This window comes from Physeter macrocephalus, chromosome 6 (genome assembly GCF_002837175.3).
Source record: "Physeter macrocephalus isolate SW-GA chromosome 6, ASM283717v5, whole genome shotgun sequence".
Taxonomy (NCBI): Eukaryota; Metazoa; Chordata; class Mammalia; order Artiodactyla; family Physeteridae; genus Physeter; species Physeter macrocephalus.
Genome location: NC_041219.1, coordinates 84,767,450 through 84,791,567, shown reverse-complemented (window position 1 = coordinate 84,791,567; position 24,118 = coordinate 84,767,450). Strand labels below are relative to the sequence as shown.

General features: G+C 39.3%; 1 protein-coding gene across 1 annotated transcript in view; it reads right to left on the bottom strand.

The window, feature by feature from the left end:
* Positions 1–24,118, bottom strand: part of R3HDM2 (R3H domain containing 2) — a 169,321-nt gene that overhangs the window by 58,440 nt on the left and 86,763 nt on the right. The window lies entirely within an intron of this gene.

The window sequence follows — 24,118 nt, the reverse complement described above, 5'->3', positions numbered from 1 at the left end:
TTTGTGTATGGTGTTAGGGAGTGTTCTAATTTCATACTTTTACTTATACCTGTCCGGTTTTACCAGCACCACTTATTGAAGAGGCTGTCTTTTCTCCACTGTATATTCTTGCTTCCTTTATCAAAGATAAGGTGACCATATGTGCGTGGGTTTATCTCTGTCATCCCTAATTCTTGCTGGCTTGAATGTAGAAGTAAAGGCTGGCACTTCAGCAGCCATCTGAGACTGTGAGGTGATAGTAGGATTGAAAACCATACACAGTGGGGCAACAGAAGAAACCTGAGTCCTTGACTAGACCAACCCTGGACTGGACTGGCTCCCTCTGGATTTCCTCAATGTGACAGAAAAATACACTTCTGTTTTGTTTAAGATACTATTTAAGTTTTGCTGTAATATATATTCACAGCACGCACACACTCAAAATAATAATAATGATGAAAATAACAGTACACAATTAGTCAATTTCTATAAGCAAGGAATCCTGTAGCAACAACCTGGAGCTTATATGTACTTGGGAGGGAAGAGGTAAAATAAGGGAAATTTGGTACTTTTACAGAAGATATAAAAGCATCACCCTCGTGCTCCAATACTACCTCTGCTACAAGGAAAAGGCTGAGCATCATTAATGGGTGAGTTAGGGGTGGCACCCATCAAAATAAAGAACATTCAATCTCTAGAGTATAAACGGCAGTAAGCATGTTATAGTGGATAAGTTTATTAACTTTGTAGTTTGACATAATTTGGCTATAAGACTAATGTTTCTACAACTTATTAACCATGTAACTAAGCCTCAGCCTCCTTATCTGTAAGATTAGACATGATACATATCTCATAGAGTCATTGGAAAATCACATAGCAAATGTAACGTGCCTACACACAGTATGCTCAAGTAAATGTTAGTTCCTCCTAATCCTATTCTACAGTAAGAAGGTAAAGAAAGATATTTGAGAGACCCCTCTTCCTGGCTGTTCAGTGGTACTGTTTTTCTCTTATGAACAAACATATTTCCACTTGGAATTGGCACCTTGTATACACCCATTTCCCAATCAGTATTGAACCCACATTATTCTGCATAGGTGAGATCCTTGCCTATTTTAATGAGAATTAGAATTCTTATCTTTTTTCTTACTTGCAGTCTTTTACTGCCTATTTACCACTTACTGTACTTGGTTTCCTACTTTTCTTTTTCTTTTTCTTTTTTTTTTTTTTTGCGATACGCGGGCCTCTCACTGTTGTGGCCTCTCCCGTTGCGGAGCACAGGCTCTGGACACACAGGCTCAGCGGCCATGGCTCACGGGCCCAGCCGCTTCGCGGCATGTGGGATCTTCCCGGACCGGGGCACGAACCCATGTCCCCTGCATTGGCAGGCGGACTCTCAACCACTGCGCCACCAGGGAAGCCCCCTACTTTTCTTGATACTTTGTTATTTTAAGAATTGTTTTTAAGAAGTCGATTTAGGTAAATGCTTCTTTCAAAAGGAAGAGCTCCAATGTTTGATATAGCTGTAAGCATACACCTAAGGCAAGAGATGAATCAATGAAGAGTGGCTGGTTCCTTCAGACATGTTACTCATGATGTTTAAAGAACACACAACATTTGATGGCTCAGATCCTAAAGAGGCCTCACTTCTAGAAAGTTTATCATTGATCACTCTATTTTGTGTACAGGGCTAGACAGATAGTAGATATCACCATTCTCTTTATAGAAGAGTAAACTGAAGACCAAAATGATCAAGGAGCAAATCCTGTTGACTCTAACTTCAAAATATAACCAAAATCTGATGACTTCCTACATTTCCACTGCTACCACCCTGGTCCAAGCCACCATCTCTCTTGGCTGATAGCCTTCTAACTGGTCTCCTGATTCCAATCTTGCTCCCCTACAGTATATTCTAAACATAGCAACCAGAGTAATTGTGTAAAAACAGTTTCAGATCATGTTATAGCTTTGCTCAAAACTCTCCAATGGATCCCCATCTCACTCAGAGCAAAACCTGAGCTCTTAAAATGACCTATAAGACCTTAAATAATCTGACCACTAATTTGCCCTCTGATCCCATCTCATACTATTTCTCCAATACATGCAGTTTCAATCACATTGGCTCCTCCTTGTGCCCTAAACCCACTTTATAGTGATTGCTTTTACTGTTCCTTCCTTCTGCCTGGAATGGTCTTCTCCCAGATAACAGCATGGCTTGCTTACTCAGTCTTTTCAGGTCTTTACTCAGATGCCATCTCAGGGAGCCGTTTTCTGGTCAAAATAACTAAAATTACAAAACCCCAAACACTTCCTATCCTACTTTTCTAAGGCCTCCCCCGCAAAAAGTTAGCCAGATACCAAACAGACGTTTTGCTCCTCTTTGCTTAACAGATAAATCTGAAGTTTGGTTCTATTCCTCTGAGACAGAAAGTGATGGTATAATGAGAAGTTCGCATCTCACTCATAGAGACTTGAATAGTTCAAAAGAGGGGAACAGGGCTTCCCTGGTGGCGCAGTGGTTGCGCATCCGCCTGCCGATGCAGGGGAACCGGGTTCGCGCCCCGGTCTGGGAGGATCCCACATGCCGCGGAGCGGCTGGGCCGGTGAGCCGTGGCCGCTGAGCCTGCGCGTCCGGAGCCTGTGCTCCGCAACGGGAGAGGCCACAACAAAGGGAGGCCCGCAGACCACAAAAAAAAAAAAAAAAAAAAGAGGGGAACAAACTCATGGATCTCTTGAAGTCTCTTTCAATCCTTCAAATCTGTAAATAGCCAAGCATGGAAACACTGGAGGAGAGGAGAACAAGACACACCATAATTTCTCAAGTATCCCTGACATAAAATCTAGAAGAAAAACAATACTCTTGACTTCTTTCACTTACAAGATCTAGAAGGAGTATTTTCTTTGTATGAATGAATCATTCTCAGTCTCTAATAGGAGAAGATACATGCCATGATCTGCTATGACAAGAAACTAACACTGAGTTAAGTGAAAGCTCCCAGATGTATGTCAATAAATATGAACAAGCTAGAGAAGTGAAGATGGAGAATAGAGAAGCTACTCCCAGCTAATCCTCTAACTCCAGACCAAAGTGTGCAAATATAACATTTACAGGGACTACCATATCAGAGTGGAAGAGAAAAAAGGAAAAACAAGTAGGAAAAAAGCTGCCAAATTCTGACTCAGCTCTAAAGCTACCAAAATAAGCAAGGCAGCTTCAGATATCAAGACAAATCTCCTCTGGTCTAGAGGCCAGGGTTTAACTTAGACTTGGCATAAGCCCAAATTGACTGCAGCAGCAACTCAATTCACAGACAGGTGATAGGTATTTCCCATCATATCTTTTCCCAATCAAATCAAAGTAAGAAGATATGTATTATTACATTGTTTACATTAAGCAGTAGATTTTGAAAAATAAGAGAAAACCACCTTATACCATTCTTGAAACATTTTATTTCACAGCTTTATATACAGTTATGGTATTAATGTCATATATCACTGAGTAAATGAATTCTGCAAGGTTAAATGATGATGTGTTTATGTTCTAACTGCTCATTGGCCCCCAGGTCAGCCAATCTGATCCAGGACTCCATGGCAACAGGCTCTATCACTAAGAGCTACAAGATGATATTCCTCTTGCCTCCTCTTCTTTTTTTTTTTTTTAAATAAAACACTTTCCACAGAAACTGCTGCAAATATTATCAAAGAATAGTCTGTAAAGACAAGTAAGCAATGCTGCCATTCTGATATACTAAAAATGAATAGTAGGGGGAAAGAGTGAATAGCAATGACAATGAATCTATGCAAATAACAAGGGATCCTCCAAACTCCAGAAATCTTCCCTTGTTTAATTTCAAAGAAGAAATTCAGGAATCCGTGCACTGTCAAAAACCATCACTAGGATAAATTGTGGGATTAGTATAGATAAAGTGCTGCCCAGCTGAAATCCCAATATTGAAGCTTCCCATGCTACAGTATATGGAAAAAGCTAAACGTTTTAAGACTGCTAACCTTTGTAAGTTTCCCATAACTTTCTTTGAAATGTTAAAATCATCATCAAAACTCACAGATTTCAGGCTCTTATTTTCCATATTCTCAAATCACAGCTCATATAGTTCCTGTAATTCTATGATATCAGTCCTCTTTTCTACACTCCCCTCCCCCATCACGCTCGACTGTGTTTAGAGAAAAAATTGCTATGTCCAAATGAGGAAATACGGTAGTGCCCCCCACCCCCGCCACCAATTCTGCAGCTTTGCTTTCCTTGGTTTCAGTTACCCACAGTCAACTGAAGTCCAAAAATACTGAATGGAAAATTCCAGAAATAATTCATAAGCGCTGTTCTGAATAGCATGACGAAATCTTGTGCCATTCCACTCAGTCCCGCCCAAGACAGGCATCATTCCTTTGTCCCTCTGTATCCCACCTGTCAGTTACTTAGTAGCCTTCCCAGTTATCAGATCGACTGTCATGGTATCAAAAGTGTTAGTGTTCAAGTAAGCCTTATTTTACTTAATAATGGCCCAAAGCACAAGTAGTGATGCTGGCAATTTTTTTTTTTTTTTTTGATGCTGGCAATTTGGATACGCCAAAGAGAAGCCGTAAAGTGCTTCCTTTAGGTGAAAAGGTGGAAGTTCTCAACTTAATAAGGAAAGAAAAAAAATCATATGCTGAGGTTGCTAAGAATGAATCTTCTGTGAAATTGTGAAAAAGACAAAATAAATCTGTGCTAATTTTGCGGTCACACCTCAAATTGTAAAACTTATGGCCACAGTGCATGGTTAGTGCTTAGTTAAGATGGAAAAGGTATTAAATTCGTACAATAAGATATTCTGAGAGAGAACATATTCACAAAACTTTCATTAATATATTGTTATAATTGTTCTATTTTATTATTGTTGTTGTTAATCTCTTACTGTGCCTAATTTATAAATTAAACTTTGTCATAGGTATGTATGCATAGGAAAAAGTATAGTATATACAGGGCTTCGTACTATCCAGGCTTCAGGCATCCACTGGGGGTCTTGGAACATATCCCCCGTGGACAGGGAAGAGCTACTGTAATACCTTTGCTCTTCACATTCAACTCCCAATTCCTTCTCCCTCAGCTACAGATTTTCTTGAAGCAAAGAGGATTCAAGATAATTATAAACTAGATGAGGAGACTACACCAAAAAGTCCATCCTTCTCCTCAGTGGTGCTCATTAACATTCTAAAATCCACCTGATGTATTACAAGGTATTCCCCTTTCCTTGCATGCTTTTTGCCAATAATTGATATAATATCTCTGGCTGTAACAAGCAACTTTGGTCCCCATCTCCTGGTATATGGTAGTAAGTGAATGCTGAGAAGTAGACAGAATCTGAGGTGTCAGGGTCATAATTAGCTTGGAAACTGCACATTTGCATCTGGCTCACACTGTTGTGTTTTTTGTTTTAATGGTGGTAAAATACATATAACATAAAAATTATCATTTCAATAATTTTTAAGTGTAAATTTCCATAGTATTAAGTACATTCACATTATTTTGCATTCTGGAAGAGAAAATGGTCTCAGGCACAAAAGCCATGGTGTTAGGAGACTATAGTCTTTTTTGTCTATGACTACTTACTAAACATGTATTTATTGTACAAGTCACATATTAAGAACTATAGTGATTATGAAGAATAAACTGTCAAATATTAAAAACATTTGACACGGGGGAAGGCTGGGAGGAAGGGACAGTTAGGGAGTTTGGGATCGACATGTACACACTGCTATATTTAAAATGGATAACCAACGAGGACCTACTGTATAGCACAAGGAACTCTGCTCAATGTTATGTGGCAGCCTGGATAGGAGGGGAGTTTGGGGGAGAATGGATACATGTATACATATGGCCGAGTCCCTTTGCTGTGCACCTGAAACTATCACAACATTGTAAATTGGCTATACTCCAATATAAAATAAAAAGTTAAAAAAAAAGAATATCTGACACTACTGCTCAGTAAAAATAGCCACTGACGTGTATTTCCAGTATGTTTTTCACGTGCTGAAAGTACTGATAGTTTCTTACATGCACATCTCAGTTCCCAAGCAAGTACAAAGTAGATGGAAATCTACCTTTCTTTTTTATCAGCACTGAGTTCCAAGGGGCCCATATGGTTAGACTAACTTGAGAAGGAACAGAAATTCCTAAAACAAAGAAAATCTTTTCTGTTATACTGTTTCAAATTTCCCAATAATTCTTAAGGAGGCAACCCAGAAAGGGGGATAAAAGCAACTTACCGTGGGAGTCATAAATTATATCAAAGCTAGGGACTTTCCTGGTGGCGCAGTGGTTAAGAATCCGCCTGCCAATACAGGTGACAGGGGCTCGACCCCTGGTCCGGGAAGATCCCACATGCCACGGAGCAACTAAGCCCATGCGCCACAACAACTGAGTCTCCACTCTAGAGCCCATGAGCCACAATTACTGAAGCCCCCGTGCCTAGAGCCTGTGCTCTGCAACAAGAGAAGCCACCACAATGAGAAGCCTGCGCACCACAATGAAGAGTAGCCCTTGCTCGCCACAACTAGAGAAAGTCCGTGTGCAGCAACGAAGACCCAATGCAGCCAAAAATAGATAAATAAATTTTTAAAATAAATTATATCAAAGCTAAAAAAATTTTTTTAAGTCACTGCAGAAAATCACTACTAGGCCCCCTCTACATCAGTTTCCTTTATATCTTCATAAGAGAACACCAAAACATTTCACTCTGGTCCTACAACTTTTTTTTTTTTTAATATCCTGGGCCAGTACCTATAGAAGAACAACATATTTATCGACCTCGGAAAGACAAAAAGCTGCATGAATAGGATACTATCTCAGTGATGTTGCCTCCCAATATTAACGGGCTCTGATCATAGGAGGCGATCTTCCTTAGTATGCAGGAGCTATCATTTATTAAGCATTTACTGTGATCCAAACACTATGCTTAGGAATTTATATGTCATCACATTCATTTTCACTTTAACACATTCTGAAATTTTACTTTCAGATACTGACAGAAAGGCTTTTATAATTAGAGAAGTACTATAGGCTTCTTTATACTTATAGAAAACACACACAAGTAGAAGTAGAAAAAAAAAATTACCCATACTCTGTAGCTCAGAGATAACTGCTATTAATAACACCAATGTTCTGAGATATGTTTTTCTAAACTTTGCTTCCATATTCGAATGGAAATTGTATCCATTTGGATGTTTCCATACCTAATAATTTTTATGTAATTTACATTATACAGAACATTTTTATACCATGCTTTTTTCTACTACTAGAACTGTGACCATTTCCCCTGTTAATTACTTCTACCAAAGTCATTTTAATAACTATTTAGGGCTTCCTGGTGGCGCAGTGGTTGAGAATCCGCCTGCCAATGCAGGGGACACGGGTTCGTGCCCCGGTCCAGGAAGATCCCGCATGCCGAGGAGTAGCTGGGCCCGTGAGCCATGGCCGCTGAGCCTGTGCGTCCGGAGCCTGTGCTCCGCAATGGGAGAGGCCACAACAGTGAGAGGCCAGTGTACCACAAAAAAAACAAAAACAAAAACAAAATAACTATCTAATATTCTACTGCATATATGTACCACAATTTATTTAACCATTTCCCTCTTACTGGATATTCAGGAAGCTGTTAATTTTTATAATAAAATAATGCTGTAATGAGTATCTTTGTACCTAAATCTTTATTCACATTTCTCATCAACTCCCTAGGATAAATATGTTCAAGAGTTTTGGAGATAAAAAATTTCCCCCTTAGTTCACTCCAGAAGCAAGGCCAGTCGCATTATCTAATCATAGTGTTTCTCAATGTTCCCCCAGCAACACATAATGTCCACTTAGCACATCCCTTGGCAGTGCCTGCCTAGACTTTAAGGACATTCACCTGCGTAGTGCTTCTTACTTTTTATTTTTCTTCAATTTATGCTCTCCTTTTTAATAATATTAACTCTCTTTCCCCATATATTCCACTGGAAAAGATATGTAACCAGTATTCCTTAAAACTCACTGGCTTAAGAAAATTAATAGGGAGGAAAGAATAAAACTTTACACAGAAAGGTATTTTCTTCACTATAAATGTTACACACTTTACTAGCTCTTGTCAGTGTACCTTCATAGTTTAGACAGCAATCCAAAAGGTGAAGCCTCAAAAACCACAAAAGAGTAACACTCTAAGTCTTTAATAGGAAATTAAAAGAAGGTAAAAGGGCATGGAGATATTGGATATTTTAATATTTGTGATTTGATATTTGGTCCACTTAAGATCCTAGATTTTTTTAACATGGGAAAGGGAACAGTCACCTAAGTCCAGGAAGTACAGAGTCCCACACAGGATTAACCCAAGGAGGGACACACCAAGACAGATAGTAATCAAACTGACAAAAATTAAAGAGCCTAGATTTTTTAAGCTAGTTGATTTAAGGAGTCTTGATACATAGGACTTCATATAAATCTTATACTCTCATAAATATATGGAGAAAACACCACCACATCAACGTACATAAAGAAAAGCAGAGGACACAAAGTTTCAGAGGTAGACACCAAAGGCAAGTGTCCTAAGATTTTAAAGTAGATCAGAACCAATGGAAGAAAGTAAAAAACAACAAACAAACAAACAAACAAAAAAACCAGTCATCATCTACAGAAGTCAAAAGATCAATGATGGCCAAAGAAAGAAAAACAGAGCTGTTAATCTGAGGGAAGGTGTTTGCAATTTGGCCTATGAGCATCAAATTAGAAAAGATACTTCCTAAGAGGATGAAGAGTGTCAATTTTAAGCTTAAATATTTAGATTATACTTATATTCATTTTAAACATGCAACATCCTACATGGCTTGAAAATCTCTTCTGGCTTCCTCAAAAGTTACAGATGATCTGAAGATACAAATGGTATATTCCTGTGTAATTTCTAAATATTAATAATAGCTAATGCTAAGTAAGCGTTTAAGATGACCAGGAACTATCTTAAAGGCTTTACATGTATTAACTCTTTTAATCCTCAAAACAATCCTAGGAGGTGGATACTATTATTATCTTCATTTCATACATTTTACATATGAAGAAATGGAGAGGTTAAGTAATTTGTCCAAGGTCACAGAACCAGCAATTGGCATAGCTAGGATTTGAACTCAGGCAGCCTAAATCCAGAGTCCAAACATTTATTAGCTACTATATGTGCTTTTCCAAAAAAGAAGCTCCTAAACAGGCTATAAATCAATGAGAGTAGGTGGGCTAGGAGAGGAGCACTTTGGAGAGAAGTACTTACGGTAACTTTTAGGCCCAGAAATAGTCCCTATCAATTTTGCCAGAAAGTTCTTCCAACATATATCACATTTTTAATTATCCCAAACAAGGTGATGCTAAACATCTTTTGCAAAAGCAGTCTTTGATCTTTTTTTTCCTTTAAAAAAAAAAGTGAAAAAAAAGGAAGGATAAAAAGAAACAAATCTTACTTCTCCAACACCTTTCAATAGCTTTTCTTTCCTTGACCTTTTCTAAAACCTTGATGGTTAGAAAATGAAGATTAAAAAAGGTACTTTCAGCTGAAACAAAAAGACCTCTTAATAATTTTTCCATTGCTAATGACTGAAACATTTAAGAAGTCTTTAGGTCTATCCCACCCACTCCCAAATGGAAGAAAACCAAATTAACAAAACCGTCATCTTTTAACTTCACAGCAGTTTTCTTCCCCCTCAAAGGCTATTCCTGTCCTCGTTGCAGATGGGGAGCCACTCCCAGTGACGTCAGAGCAGTCTCCCAGCAACAATTAATGAGGGTTGTCCACGACAGGGGTTTCCTGAAAAGCTAGCAAGAAATTATCCACATATTTGCTGCAATACTGAGATGCAAGGATGCAGTAGAATTTCTATTAACCTTTATAGCCGTGGTTTCTGGCAACCTTCTAAATAGGTTATTCTTCCAGAATGCTCTTGGTTTACCCTAAGATTGTCTTTCTTTTTCTTCCCCCTCCTTCTCCCCAAATAAAACTAGAATTTTGTTAGTTTGAAATATTTATGGCTGTAATAAATATTAATTGAACTACCATAACAAGAGGACTGAATGTAAGCTAAAAAAGAGACATTATTCTTTTCACTTAAAACAGAGAACTTAGAATAAATAAGAGCACAGAACAGAGTATCAGGACAGAAAATAAACCAGCAAGTTCTTAAAGGCACTTTTCAACATATGTTATCCAAACACATCCACAGACAAATCTAAAATATTCCTAGGCTCTAGTCTACTGAATTTTTCACACTGGCCTCTGCAGGCAGTCCTCCAGAGATCAGATTATTAATATGGAGTTACATAAAAAGGAACTGGAAGCCCAAACTCTTAATCCAAAAAAGGTAAGTTAAGTCCACACCTCAGAGTATAACAATTTCTTCCCAAGCTTTACTTTAGCTTCATACATTCAAAATTGAGGGTTTCACTCTAACTACAGTGGCAAGGAATTTTATATAGCTATACCTATTTTTGAGGTCTGAGAAAGACCGTACAAACTGCCTGCTCAGGACCAGTGCAAATAAGGTAGAAAAATTCCAAATTCCAAAACCCAACCTAGAATTACTCATGTTTGCTAGGTTCCAGAAACCTGCTTATGAGCTCTTTTTCATTCCATATTTACAAAAAGCAATTAAATAAAATTCATTAGCAGCAGAACATACAGGGTTAATTCAGGCACTCTGCTTCAGCAATCCTGACTTCGGCCTCAGCCTATTCAAAAAGGAAACAAACAAAAGAACATCCCTATCATTAACAACATCCCACTTTGGCTTCAGCTCTGTTCAACGGTACCCAGTTAGGCATAGATGGGAGAACGCACCACTTCGGATGGATTTTTCTTCTTCCTTCTCTCTGTCCCCTCCCTCTCAGAAGAAAAAGACTGCAAACAAAATCACTACGTCACTGGAGGCAGAGGGAATCCCATCTCTGCACTCTTTAGAAACCAAGGCCAGCAAACAAAAACAAACCAATTATAAGAAACAAACAAGTAATTCAAAATAAGAAGCAGTAAACCCACAGGAAATTCTTATGACAACCTCAATGTCAAAAGGCAAGTTTCAGTAAAACGGCTGAATAAATTCCTCCTAAGATGTTCATAATCAAAAGCTTCCTAGACACAGCAAAGGTGACATGTTTCTTCTTAACACATTTAAAGACTAGGGGACAGTTACGTAAAGACATAGGACAGAGAGACATATTCACCAACCGGTGTGGATAGCTGTGGAATGACACAGTGAAGGATATTTATAGGGGATTCCCTACTTCCTGCAATGTGTGTCAACAGCATCACCAAAAAGAACAGAAATCACCACTATTCTTATAAGCTAAATCTGAATGAAGCATCACCTGAAATAGCCATAGAAGAGGTAGAATCTGACTAGAGTAAAAGTTCTAGCACACCTAATTTTAAAAATATTTTAAAGATAAAAAACAAAAATGCCTACAAAATCCTCACAAGCTTAACACTTGAAAATTATCTAATTTCCCAAATGCGTATTATACAGTTAAATTGGCCAAGATACAAAAGATATCTACCTTTCTAACTTCTTCCCTACCCAGTCTGTGGAGTTCAAGGACTTTTATATAAAGAGAGAAAATTATCCAAAACTCACCCCAGATGGATCTGCACTTAAACCAACAGCGAGCTCACATTATTAATGGAGACTTCATTGTAAGAATCTGTTCTGCAGGAATTTTGCCGGAAGAAATTCATTCTGGGAAACCTGTGCCTCTTCCCCCGCCCACAGTCCCCTCCCGCCCCCATCACCCTTGAATGAAACGCTACTGATCCTTGCTGCTGCGTCTCTAGCAAGCTAATTGCTCTGACAAGCAGCTCTGAAGCAGACCATGGCCCAGCTGTTCAGAAGGATGCCACCTAGAGCTCTCCCAACAGTCACACTCACATGTGTGAGCGCGCGTGTGCGGGAACACACACACGCTACAAGAGCACCCCCTTCCACCTCCTCTTCTCGCTCTCATTCAAGCACTTCAGTGACAAGCCTGCCTCCACACTGCTTGGAGGATAGTTTTTAAAGACACAGCACCAGCTCTTTTCTGCTACATATGTTGAGATGCCAAAATAGAGTCTTATTAGAGAAGAATAACGAGCTGTGGATGTGTACTGAATTAAAAGTTCACGTTTAAATTTACTTTGCCTTTTTCTCTCCTGCAAAGTAACTGAGACCAGAGAAATGGTCTTTGCCTAAAAGCTAGTGGAATGAACTTTAGAAACTAAGGGCAAATCTAGTTACAGAGAATTCTTTCCAGCAAGCTATATTTAATAGAATCATTTTTCATTTTGAACACAGGATACCAGTAGCTATCTGTTACTCCTCCCATATCTGCCCCCAAAATGATGGGGAGAACACTTTAGTTATAAAATGGGATAATGAGGAAACTATGAAGGTACCTTACTGATAGAACTGATGAAAAAGAATGAGAATAGAGCATATGGATGGGGATGAGGATAAACAGATTAAAATGAAGAAAGTGGTACAAAGGACACCAGGAAAGGAGAGTAATAGTTCTTGAAAGTATGCATGGCTCTGGGACTTATAAATGACTTTCAGGTCCTAATTTTTAAGAGCCTAAGGAGAGGTAGTAATGATCTCTATTGCTACAGCAAGTAACAGACATTACAGGTGGTACAAGGCCTGCAATAACACAAAATAACATACAGGTGGGGTTCAGACATCCTGAGGAAAATAATAAAACCTGTCACAAAGACACAACCAGTCATTCATTCAAACACGTTTGTTGTGTGCTTGTGTTCTTACTATTGGCCAAACACTACAGTAAGTTCTAGGAATATAAGATAAATAAATTAAGGGTCATATAGAAGAAGGAAAAAAAAAAGGAATTCTGGCTTTTACTCTGAATGAGACGAAAAGCCAACAGGGGGTGAGAAAGCTGATCCTGAAGGGCCAAACGACCACTAAAAGGAATCTGGCGGGCTTCCCTGGTGGCGCAGTGGTTGAGAGTCTGCCTGCCGACGCAGGGTACACGGGTTCGTGCCCCGGTCCGGGAAGATCCCACGTGCCGCGGAGCGGCTGGGCCCGTGAGCCATGGCTGCTGAGCCTGCGCGTCCGGAGCCTGTGCTCCGCAATGGGAGAGGCCACAGCAGTGAGAGGTCCGCGTACCGCAAAAAAAAAAAAAAAAAAGGAATCTGGCTTTTACTTAGTGAGATGAGAGGCCACTGGGAGTTTTTAAGCAGAGGAATGGCATGTTTCTGATCTATAAATATATTTTTTGCCTCCAAATTTTTGTTTGAGAAATTTTTAACATACAGAGAATTTGCACAAATAGTACAACAGTCACCCAGATTCACATACAGATTTAGTACACACATGCAGGCATGTATGTATACATTTTTTTCAGAACTATTTGAGATGTTTTCATAATGACCTCTCACACCTAAAACAATTCACCGTGTATCTCCTAATAGGATGTCACTTTGAACTATGAGAATAGCCACCAGCCAAGTCCCATATGAGTTAATGGTTAGTGCACATGCAAAGCAGATCTAAATAGCACTGTAAAACCTAAGAAAACTGAAATAACTTTGGAATCACCATCCACCGAAGGCTGGACAGAATTCGCAAGCTGAACCCAACCATGTCAAGCGTCTGCTAAAATAAAAGTCAACATTCACCATGGCATTTAACAAGACCCAGACCCTAATAATATTCAAAAATCTCAGGATATAATCCAAAATTACTTAGCATCCAAAATACCAAGATAATCTCAATCTGCATAGGAAGAGAGATGAACAGATATAACACGGAGTTGACACATATGTAGAAATTATCTGACAGCTATTAAAAAAGCTATTATAAAATATGTTCCCAAAATGTAGGGAAAACACTCCTGAAACTATTAGAAAGACAGAATGTCTCAGGAAAGAAATAGAGGCTATAAAAAGGAACCAAATGGAAATTTTAGAACTAAAAAATATAGCAACAGAAACATAACACTCACTTGATGGGTCCAATAGCAGAACAGACATGAGAGAAGAGTCAGTGAATTTGAAGACTGATCAAGTTCAAATTGAAGACAAATCAAATTTCAATAGAAACATCAAATATGAATCAATATCAAATCTGAACAATAAAAAGAAAAAAGATGGGGAGGGGGGAACAGATTATCAAGGGCCTGTAAAAAATATCAGAAAGTCTAATATTTGGGCCATCAGTATCCCAGAAGGAGGGGAGAAAGAGTGTGGTGAAATATGTTAAGAAATAATGGCTGAAAGCTTCACAAACTTGACAAAAGACATAAACCTAGAGTTAAGAAGCTCAGAAATCCCCAAACAAGATAAACACAACAAAATCCACTCCTGGATTCATTACAATCTAACAGGTAAAAACTAAAGACAAAGAACAAATCTTAAAAGTAACAAGTCAAAAATGATGCTGGACTTATTAAGGGAACAGTGATTTGAATCACTTCATAATGCTCATCAGAAAACTATGAAGACTAGAAGGAAGTAGAATAACATGTTTAAAGTGCTTAAAGGAAAGATCCATAAACACAGAATTCTGCGTGCAGAGAAAATAACCTTTAGGAATAAAGATGACATAAAGACACCCTCAGGTGAAGAAAAACTAAGAGAATTCATTGTCAGCAGACCTATTCTAAAAGAATGACCAAAGAAAGTTGTTCAAAAAGGTGGGAAACAATACAACAAAACCTGGAATACCAGGAATGAGGGAAGAAAAACAAAAATGCTAAATATCTGGTTACATTCTTCTCCTATTGAGTTCTTTAAAATATGTTTTGATGTTTGAAAGCAAAAATTGTAAGATTATCTCATGAAGTTTTCAATGTATGTAGATAAATGTAATGGACAGGACAACTATAATATTAAGGGGGGAAAAGGAAAGGAACCTATATGGTGCAAAGGTTTTGACATTCCACCTGAAATGGCAAAATAGTAACTCTAAGTAGACTGTTAATAAAAGTTAGGTGCGTGTATATGCACATACACATACACATATGTATATTTGTGTTTGTATATGCTGAAAGAAAATGAGAAAAAGAAAGAGAGACCCCTAGAGCAACCAGTTAAAAAACTATACAAAAAGATAGTCAAAATCTTAAAGATAAATTAAAATGAAATACTATAAAATGTTCAAATGACTCAAAAGGCAGGAAGAGGGAATCATCAGTTTGAAAATAGAAACAGCAAAGAAAAAACAAGTTAGATGTAGATCTAAATCTAAAATATCAATAATTACATTAGATGTAAATAGTCTAAAAATGTCAATTAAAAGAGAGAGACTGTCCAAATAACTTAGAAAATCACTTCAAATATAATGATATAGGTGAATTAAAAGCAAACAGAATAAACTATTCTGTATGATACTTTAACAGTGGATACATGACATACATTTGTCAAAACCCAGAGAACTGTACAAGACAAAGAGTGAAACCTAACTTAAACTACAGACTTTAGTTAATAATAATGCATCAATACTGGCTCATCAACTGCAACACATGTACCACAGTAATGTAAAATGTTAAGTAACAGGGGAAATGGTATATGTATTGGTGAAGGGTGGCATATGGGAACTCTGTGTACCTTCTGCTCAATTTTTCTATAAACCTAAAACTGTTCTAAATAATAGTCTATTAGTTTAAATTTTAAAAGATTGAAAAAGATACACTATACAAACACTAGCCAAAAAAAAGCTGGAAGGACTAAATTAATATTAGACAAAGTAGACTTCTGAGCAAAGAAATTACCAGGGATAAAGAACAGCATTACATAATGATAAAAGGAGAATTCAACAAGACGACAGCAATTCTAAATGTCTATGCACCTAACGATAGAACTTCATAATACACAAAACAAAAACTAAGAACTGAAATGAAAAATAGACATGCACAATTACAACTGTATATTTCAAAACCCCTCTTTTAGGAATAGATAAAACCATTAGGCCAAAAATTAGCAAGGATATAGAAGAACTGAACAACATCATCAAACAACAGGATCTAGTTGACACTTACAGAACACTCCAACTAAAAACATTAATGCACATTCTTTTCAAGTGCTCATGGAACATTCACCAAGATAGACCATATATGCTGAATCATAAAACAACTTGAAATTTTAAAAAACTGATATAATCCGAAGTATCTCCTCTGACCATAATGGAAATTAGAAATCAATAACAAATATATGACACGTTCATCTACAAACACTTGGAAATTAAACAACACACTTTAAATAATCCATGGGTCAAAGAGGTAGTCTCTAGAGAAACTGAAAAATATTCTGAACTGAACAAAAATGTAAATAAAACATATCAAAATGTGTGGGATGCAAACTTAAGAAGTACTTAGAGGGAAATATATATGTAGCACTAATTGTTATATTAGAAAAGTAGTGTAATGTGCCAAATATTTGTGTCCCTTCAAAATTCAAATGCTGAAACCCTAACCCAGTGTGGCTATATATGGAATGAGGCCCCTAAGGAAGGAATTAGGGTTAAACAAGATCATACAGACAGGACCCTGATCCAGAAGGATCAGTGCCCGTGAGACACTAGAGAGTTTGCTCTTTCTCTGCTGGCATGCACAAGAAGAGGTCATGTGAGCACAAAGCTAGAGGGCAGCTGCCCACAAACCACGACTAGAGGCCCCAGAATGAAACCTACCTTGCTGGTATATTGATCTTGGACTTTCCAGCCTCCAGAACGGTGAGAATTAATTGTTTGTCGTTTAAGCCACCCATTCTGTAGTATTTTGTTATGGCAGCCTGAGCTGACTAATACAAGTAGAAAGGTCTCATATCAATAATCTAACTTTCTGGGCTTCCCTGGTGGCGCAGTGGTTGAGAGTCCGCCTGGCGATGCAGGGGACACGGGTTCGTGCCCCGGTCCGGGAAGATCCCACATGCTGCGGAGCGGCTGGGCCCGTAAGCCATGGCTGCTGAGCCTGCATGTCCGGAGCCTGTGCTCCGCAACGGGAGAGGCCACAGCAGTGAGAGGCCCGCGTACCGCAAAATAATAATAATAATAATCATCATCATCATCTAACTTTCTACCTTAAGAAACTAAAAAAAAAAGCAAAATAAACTCAAAGTTATCAGAATGAAGTTAATAATAAAAAGCACAAATCAATGACACTGAAAACGGGGGGAAAGAAAATCAATGAAACCAAAAGCTGGTTCTTTGAAAAGATCAGTAAAATTGACAAATCTCTAGCAACATTGACAAAAAAGAAAAGGAAGAAAACACACATAATAATAACAGGAACGAAAAAAAAGAAAAGATATCACTACAGATCCTGCAGGCATTAAAAAGATAATATGGGAGCATACACACAACTCTAAACACAACAAATTCAATTGCTTAGTTGAAAGAGACCACTTCCTTGGAAACCACAAATTATCAAAAGTCACCCAAGATGAATTAGATAACTTGAATAATCCCATAACTATTAAAGAAATCTACAGGTCCAGATATTTTCTCTGGTAAATTTTAACACACCTGCAGAAGAAACAGTACCAATTCTATATAATCTCTTCAGAAAACAGAAGAGAAGGAAACACCTCCCAACTCACTTTACGAGGCCAATGTTACCCTGATATCCAAACCAGGCAAAAATGTTACAAGAAAATGACGTAGAGACATAGAGAACAGACTTGTTGTTGCCATGAGGGAGAGGGTTGGGGGACGGATGGAGTGGGAGGTTGGGGTTAGCAGATGTAAGCTATTACATATAGAATGGATAAACAACAAGGTCCTACTGTATAGCACAGAGAACCATTTTCAATATCCTATGATAAACCATAATGGAAAAGAATATTAAAAAAAGAATGTGTGTGTGTGTGTGTATATATATATATGTGTGTATATCTATATATACCTGAATCACTTTGCTGTACAGCAGAAATAAACACAACATTGTAAATCAACTATACTTCAATTAAAAGAATTTTTTTAATTAAAAAAAAATTATAAGAAAGCTATAGACCAATATCCTCACAAAGATGCTAAATATCTCCATAAAATATGAGCAAATGAAATTCAGTGATACATAAAAAGGACAATGCATGACAACCAAGTGTAGTTTATTCTGAGAATGCAAAGCTGGCTCAGTTTTTGTTTTTGTTTTATTTGGCTGCGCTGGGTCTTAGTTATGACACTCGGGATCTTTTTTTTTTAGTTGTGGCACGAGGGATCTTTTAGTTGCAGCATGCAGGCTCTTAGTTGCAGCATGCGGGATCTAGTTCCTTGACCAGGGATCAAACCCGGGCCCCCGGCATTGGGAGCACGGAGTCTTAACCGGTGGACCACCAGGGAAGTCCTGCTGGTTCAATTTTTGAAAAGCAGTCAATGTAATCCACTTTATATTGAGTCGAAGGAAGAAAAAACATGATAATTTCAACCAATGCAGAAAAGCATTTGACAAAATTCAATACCCACTCATAATAAAAACTCTCAACAAACTAGGAATAGAAGGAAATTTCCTCAGTCTGATAAAGGGCATCCATAACAAACCTACAGACTGACACCTTCTCCCTAAGATCAGAAAAAAGGCAAGGTTGTCCACTACCACCACTACTATTCAAAATCATACTGAAAGTCCCAGCTAGTACAATAAGTCAAGAAAAAGAAATAAAAGGCACACAGATTGGCAAGGAAGAAATAAAAACTGCTTCACAGACAACATACAAGGAATCTACCAAAAAGAAAAAAAAACCCAACTAGAACTAGTAAATGTGTTTAGAAGGATCACAGGACATAAAGTCAACACTGCCAAATCAATGAAATTTCCATATACTAGCAATGAATGACTGAAAACCAAAACTTAAAAAACTATCATTTATGATTGCTGTCACCCAAAATTAAATATTTAGGTATATAATTAACCAAACATGGCCAGGGTTTGTATACTGAAAACTACAAAACACTGAAGAAAGAAACGAAGACCTAAATAAATGGGGAGACACACCATTTTCACAGACTGGAAGATTCAACACAGCAAAGATGTCAATTCTTCCCAAATTGATCTATGGATTTAGTACAGGTCTACTCAAAATCCCAGCAAGATTCTTTGTAGATACAGACAAACTAATTCTAACGTGTATATGGAAAGGCAAAGAAGCAAAATAGCCAAAACAATTTTGAAGAACAAAGTTGTAGGAATTATATTACCAACCTTAAGACTTACTATAAAGTTACAGTAATCAAGATAGTATAGAATTGAAGGGAAGAACACACGATGAATAGAAAAAGAAAGTCCAGAAACAGATGCATACAAACATACCAACTGGTTTTTAACGAAGATGCAAAGGCAGTTTAACGGAGAAAGGACAGTCTTGTCAACAAATGGTATAGAAGCCACTGGACATCCATATGCAAAAATAAATCAATATTGACCTAAACTGTATACTTATACACAAAAATGAACTCAAAATGGATTGTTGATCAAAATGTAAAATGCAAAACTTTAAATGTTTAGAAGAACACATAGGAGCAGTAAATCTTTGTGACCTGAGATTAGGCAAAGGGTTCTTAAATAAGATACCAAAAGCACAATCCAAAAAAGAAAAAAACTGACAAGTCGGACTTTATCAAAATTAAAAACTTTTGTTCTGCAAAAGACACTGCTAAAATAAAAAGACAAGCTACCAGATGGAAGAAAACATATGCAAATTATGTATCCAACAAATGATTTGTATTCAGAATATATAAAGAACTCTCAAAACTCAATGATAAGAAAATAACCCAACTTTAAAATGGGTAAAGGTTTTCAGTATAAAATACTGATACTCTGGGCTTCCCTGGTGGCGCAGTGGTTGAGAATCTGCCTGCCGATGCAGGGGATGTGGGTTTATGCCCCAGTCTGGAAAGATCCCACATGCTGCGGAGCGGCTGGGCCCGTGAGCCATGGCCGCTGAGCCCGCGCGTCCGGAGCCTGTGCTCCGCAACGGGAGAGGCCACAACAGTGAGAGGCCCACGTACAGCAAAAAAAAAAAAAAAAAAAAAAAAAAAAAAAAAAATACTGATACTCCTGGTGAAGATACAGGGCATCTGGAACTCTCATACACTGGTATAGCCACTCTGGATAACAGTTTGGTAGTTTCTTATACAGTTAAAATAAACCTACTATATGACTCAGCAATCCTACTCCTAGCTATTTAACTTAGAGAAAAGAAAACTTACATTCATACAAAACCTGTATAATATTTTTTGTTCTTTTTAAAATTTTTGGCTGCGTTGGGTCTTAGCTGCGGTACGTGGGATCTTTTGTTGCGGCATGCGGGATCCACCACTCCAGCGCGCACACTTCTCTCTAGTTGTGGGCTCGGGCTCCAGAGCGTGTGGGCTCAGTAGTTGCAGTGCACGGGCTTAGTTGACCCATGCATGTGGGATCTTAGTTCCCTGACCAGGGATCGAACCAGCGTCCCCTGCATTGCAAGATGGATTCTTAACCACTGGACCACCAGGGAAGTCCCTACTCGAACTTCAATAATAACAACAACAACAAGTGTGTTGACTGGGTAGTGAAATCATGGTGGTTCATTAGACCATTCTCTAGTTCATTTATTTATTTTTGTATCTTCTTTGTTTTGACACACTCCCCTTTGCTTTTTTTTTTTTAGTAAATAAATTAATTTATTTTTGGCTGCGTTGGGTCTTCGTTGCTGCACACAGGCTTTCTCTAGTTGCAGAAAGCAGGGGCTACTCTTTCCTGTGGCACGCAGGCTTCTCATTGCGGTGGTTTCTCTTTGTTGCGGAGCACAGGCTCTAGGCATACAGGCTTCAGTAGTTGTGGCACGCGGGCTTCAGTAGTTGTGGCTCGTGGGCTTAGCTGCTCCGCTGCATGTGGGATCTTCCCAGACCAGGGCTCAAACCCGTGTCCCCTGCATTGGCAGGCGGATTCTTAACCACTGCGCCACCAGGGAAGCCCCCTTTTTAAAAATTTATTTATTTTTTGGCTGTGTTGGGTCTTCATTGCTGCATGTGGGTTTTTCTCTCTAGTTGCGGTGAGCAGGGGCTGCTCTTTGTTGCAGCACGCGGGCTTCTCATTGTGGTGACTTCTCTTGTTGTGGAGCATGGTCACTAGGCACGCGGACTTCAGCAACTGCAGCATGCGGGCTCAGTAGCTGTGGTGCATGGGTTTAGTTGCTCCAAGGCATGTGGGATCTTCCCAGACCAGGGCTCAAACCCGTGTCCCCTGCACTGGCAGGCGGATCCTTATCCACTGTGGCGCCAGGGAAGTCCCCAGTTATACTTTTTTAAGATTAGTCATGCTAACAATAGTTATGTGGTGGTATCTTGTGATTTTAATTTGCATTTCCCTAATGACTCATGTTGAACTTTTTGTTTAAAATTTATTTATTTTTTATTTTTATTTTTGGCTGTGTTGGGTCTTTGTTGCTGTGCGTGGGCTTTCTCTGGTTGCGGTGAGCGGGAGCTATTCTTCATTGTAGTGCGCGGGCTTCTCATTGCGGTGGCTTCTCTTGAGCATGGGCTCTAGGCGCGTGGGCTTTAGTAGTTGTGGCACGCAGACTCAGTAGTTGCGGCTCACGGGCTTAGTTGCTCCATGGCATGTGGGATCTTCCCAGGCCAGGGCTCGAACCCGTGTCCCGTGCATTGGCAGGTGGATTCTTAACCATTGCGCCACCAGGGAAGCCCTCATGTTGAACATCTTTCCTTGGGCTTATTTGCCAACCCTGTAACTTCTATGGCAAAGTGTTCACATCTCTTGCCTGTTTTTTAATTGGGTTGTCTTACTATTGAGTTATGAGAGTTCTTCATATATTCTACATACAAGTACTTTCTTATAGATGAGGTCGATGCGTTCAGGGTGGTATGGCCGTAAACAAGTACTTTCCTTTTCTTTTTTTTTTTTGGCTGCGTTGGGCCTTAGTCGCAGCACGCAGGATTTTTGTTGCAGCATGTGGGAGTTGCGGCACGCGGGCTTCTCTCTAGTTGCGGCGTGTGGGTTTTTCTCTCTCTAGTTGTGATGCGTGGGCTCCAGGGCATGTGGGCTGTGTAGTTTTCGGCACGCAGGCTCTCTAGATGAGGCGCGCGGGCTCAGTAGTTGTGGCGTGCAGGCTTAGTTGCCCTGCAGCATGTGAGATCTTCCCGGATCAGGGCTCAAACTCACGTCCCCTGCATTGGAAGGTGGATTTTTACCACTGGACCACCAGGGAAGTCCCAGTACTTTCTTAAACTCATATTTTCTGTCAGTCTGTGACTTGTCCTTTCATTTTCTTTACCATTGTCTTTAAAAGAGAAATTTCATTTTGATGAAATAAAACATACCAAATTTTTAATACTTTGTGTTCATCTTACGAAATCTTTGCCTAATCTATGAAAACAATGATTTTCTCAGATGTTTTCTTCTAGAATTTAATAGTTTTAGCCCTTACATATAAGTCTATAATCCATTTTGAGTTAATTTTTTTAAACATCTTTATTGGAGTATAACTGTTTTACAATAGTGTGTTAGTTTCTCCTTTACAACAAAGTGAATCAGTTATACATATACATATGTTCCCATATCTCTTCCCTCTTGCGTCTCCCTCCCTCCCACCCTCCCTATCCCACCCCTCTCGGTGGTCACAAAGCACAGAGGTGATCTCCCTGTGCTATGCGGCAGCTTCCCACTAGCTATCTAATTTACATTTGGTAGTGCATATATGTCCCTGCCACTCTCTCACTTCATCACAGCTTACCCTTCCCCCTCCCCACGTCCTCAAGTCCATGCTCTAGTAGGTCTGTGTTTTATTCCCGTCCTACCACTAATCTCTTCATGACATTTTTTTTCTTAGATTACATATATATGTGTTAGCATACGGTATTTGTTTTTCTCCTTCTGACTTACTTCACTCTGTATGACAGACTCCAGGTCTATCCACCTCATTACAAATAACTCAGTTTCATTTCTTTTTATGGCTGAGTAATATTCCATTGTATATATGTGCCACATCTTCTTTATCCATTCATCTGTTGATGGACACTTAGGTTGCTTCCATGCCGTGACTGTCTTTAAATAAAAACCATTATTTCTCCTACTGGTTCCTTGGCTGCTGCTTCTGTTGTACAGATCTTCCTCAACTTACCATGGGGTTACGTCCCAGTAAACCCATGGTAAGTTGAAAATATCATAAATTGAAAATGCATTTAATACACCTGACGTGTCAAACATCACTGCTTAGCTTCACCTACATTCAGTGCACTCAGAACACCTAGGTTAGCCTATAGTTGGGCAAAATCATCTAATGCAAGGACTATTTTTTAATAAAGTGCTGACCATCTCGTGTAATTTATTGACTACTGTACTGACAAGCAGAGTGCTTGTCTGGGTCCGTGGTGGTTGCATCTATCCGCTGTCTCCTGGTGTGGTCGCGTGGCTGGTGGGGAGCTGGGGCTTTGCCACCCAGCATCAGGAGGAAGTGTCTTTCCCCATACGGTGGGCCCGAGGAAAGCTCAAAATTCAAAAGTCGAAGTAGTTTCTACTGAATGCGTATTGCTTTCGCATTACTGTAAAGTTAAAAAATCCTAAGTTGATTTTCTTACTCGTGAAAAGTATATTCAGTCACTCGGTAATACTGATTTCCGTTCAAGAACGCTATAGTCGAGTTGGAGAGAAAAGATGAACACACAGGAGGAGAGGCAAAGAATTTCCCCCTGAAAACTGGTTGGTATAGCGTGCTCTAGGATCTCAGAGGGAAAAGAATCAACAGAGGGTAGTCCTGGAGGGCTTTACGGAGGAGGTGGGAATTGAGCTTGTTCTTAGCGGATGGTTAGTATTGGAGCAGCTGGAGAGAACAGAGAGAGAGGGAAGGCGTTGAAGATGTGGAACAAGACGGATAAAGCGTGGAGGTGAGCAGAGAGCTGCGTGCTTGTCCCAGCCAATCCTGATGAACTCAAGTGATTAGTTCAGAACCGCTCCCGTGGGGGTGTCATCTCCATCCTCAAGGACCCCAGGAGTGGAGGCAGAGGACAGGTGGCGAGGAACGAGCGCAGCCCTGGGCCACGGGGAAGGTTCACCCACTGCACCCGGATGCCGAGGGGGAGGGGCTCCGAGGAGGGAGGGATGCTCAGGCGGGGACAGCGCTGCACAGATGCAGGGAATGGGGGGCGGGGCTGGGGG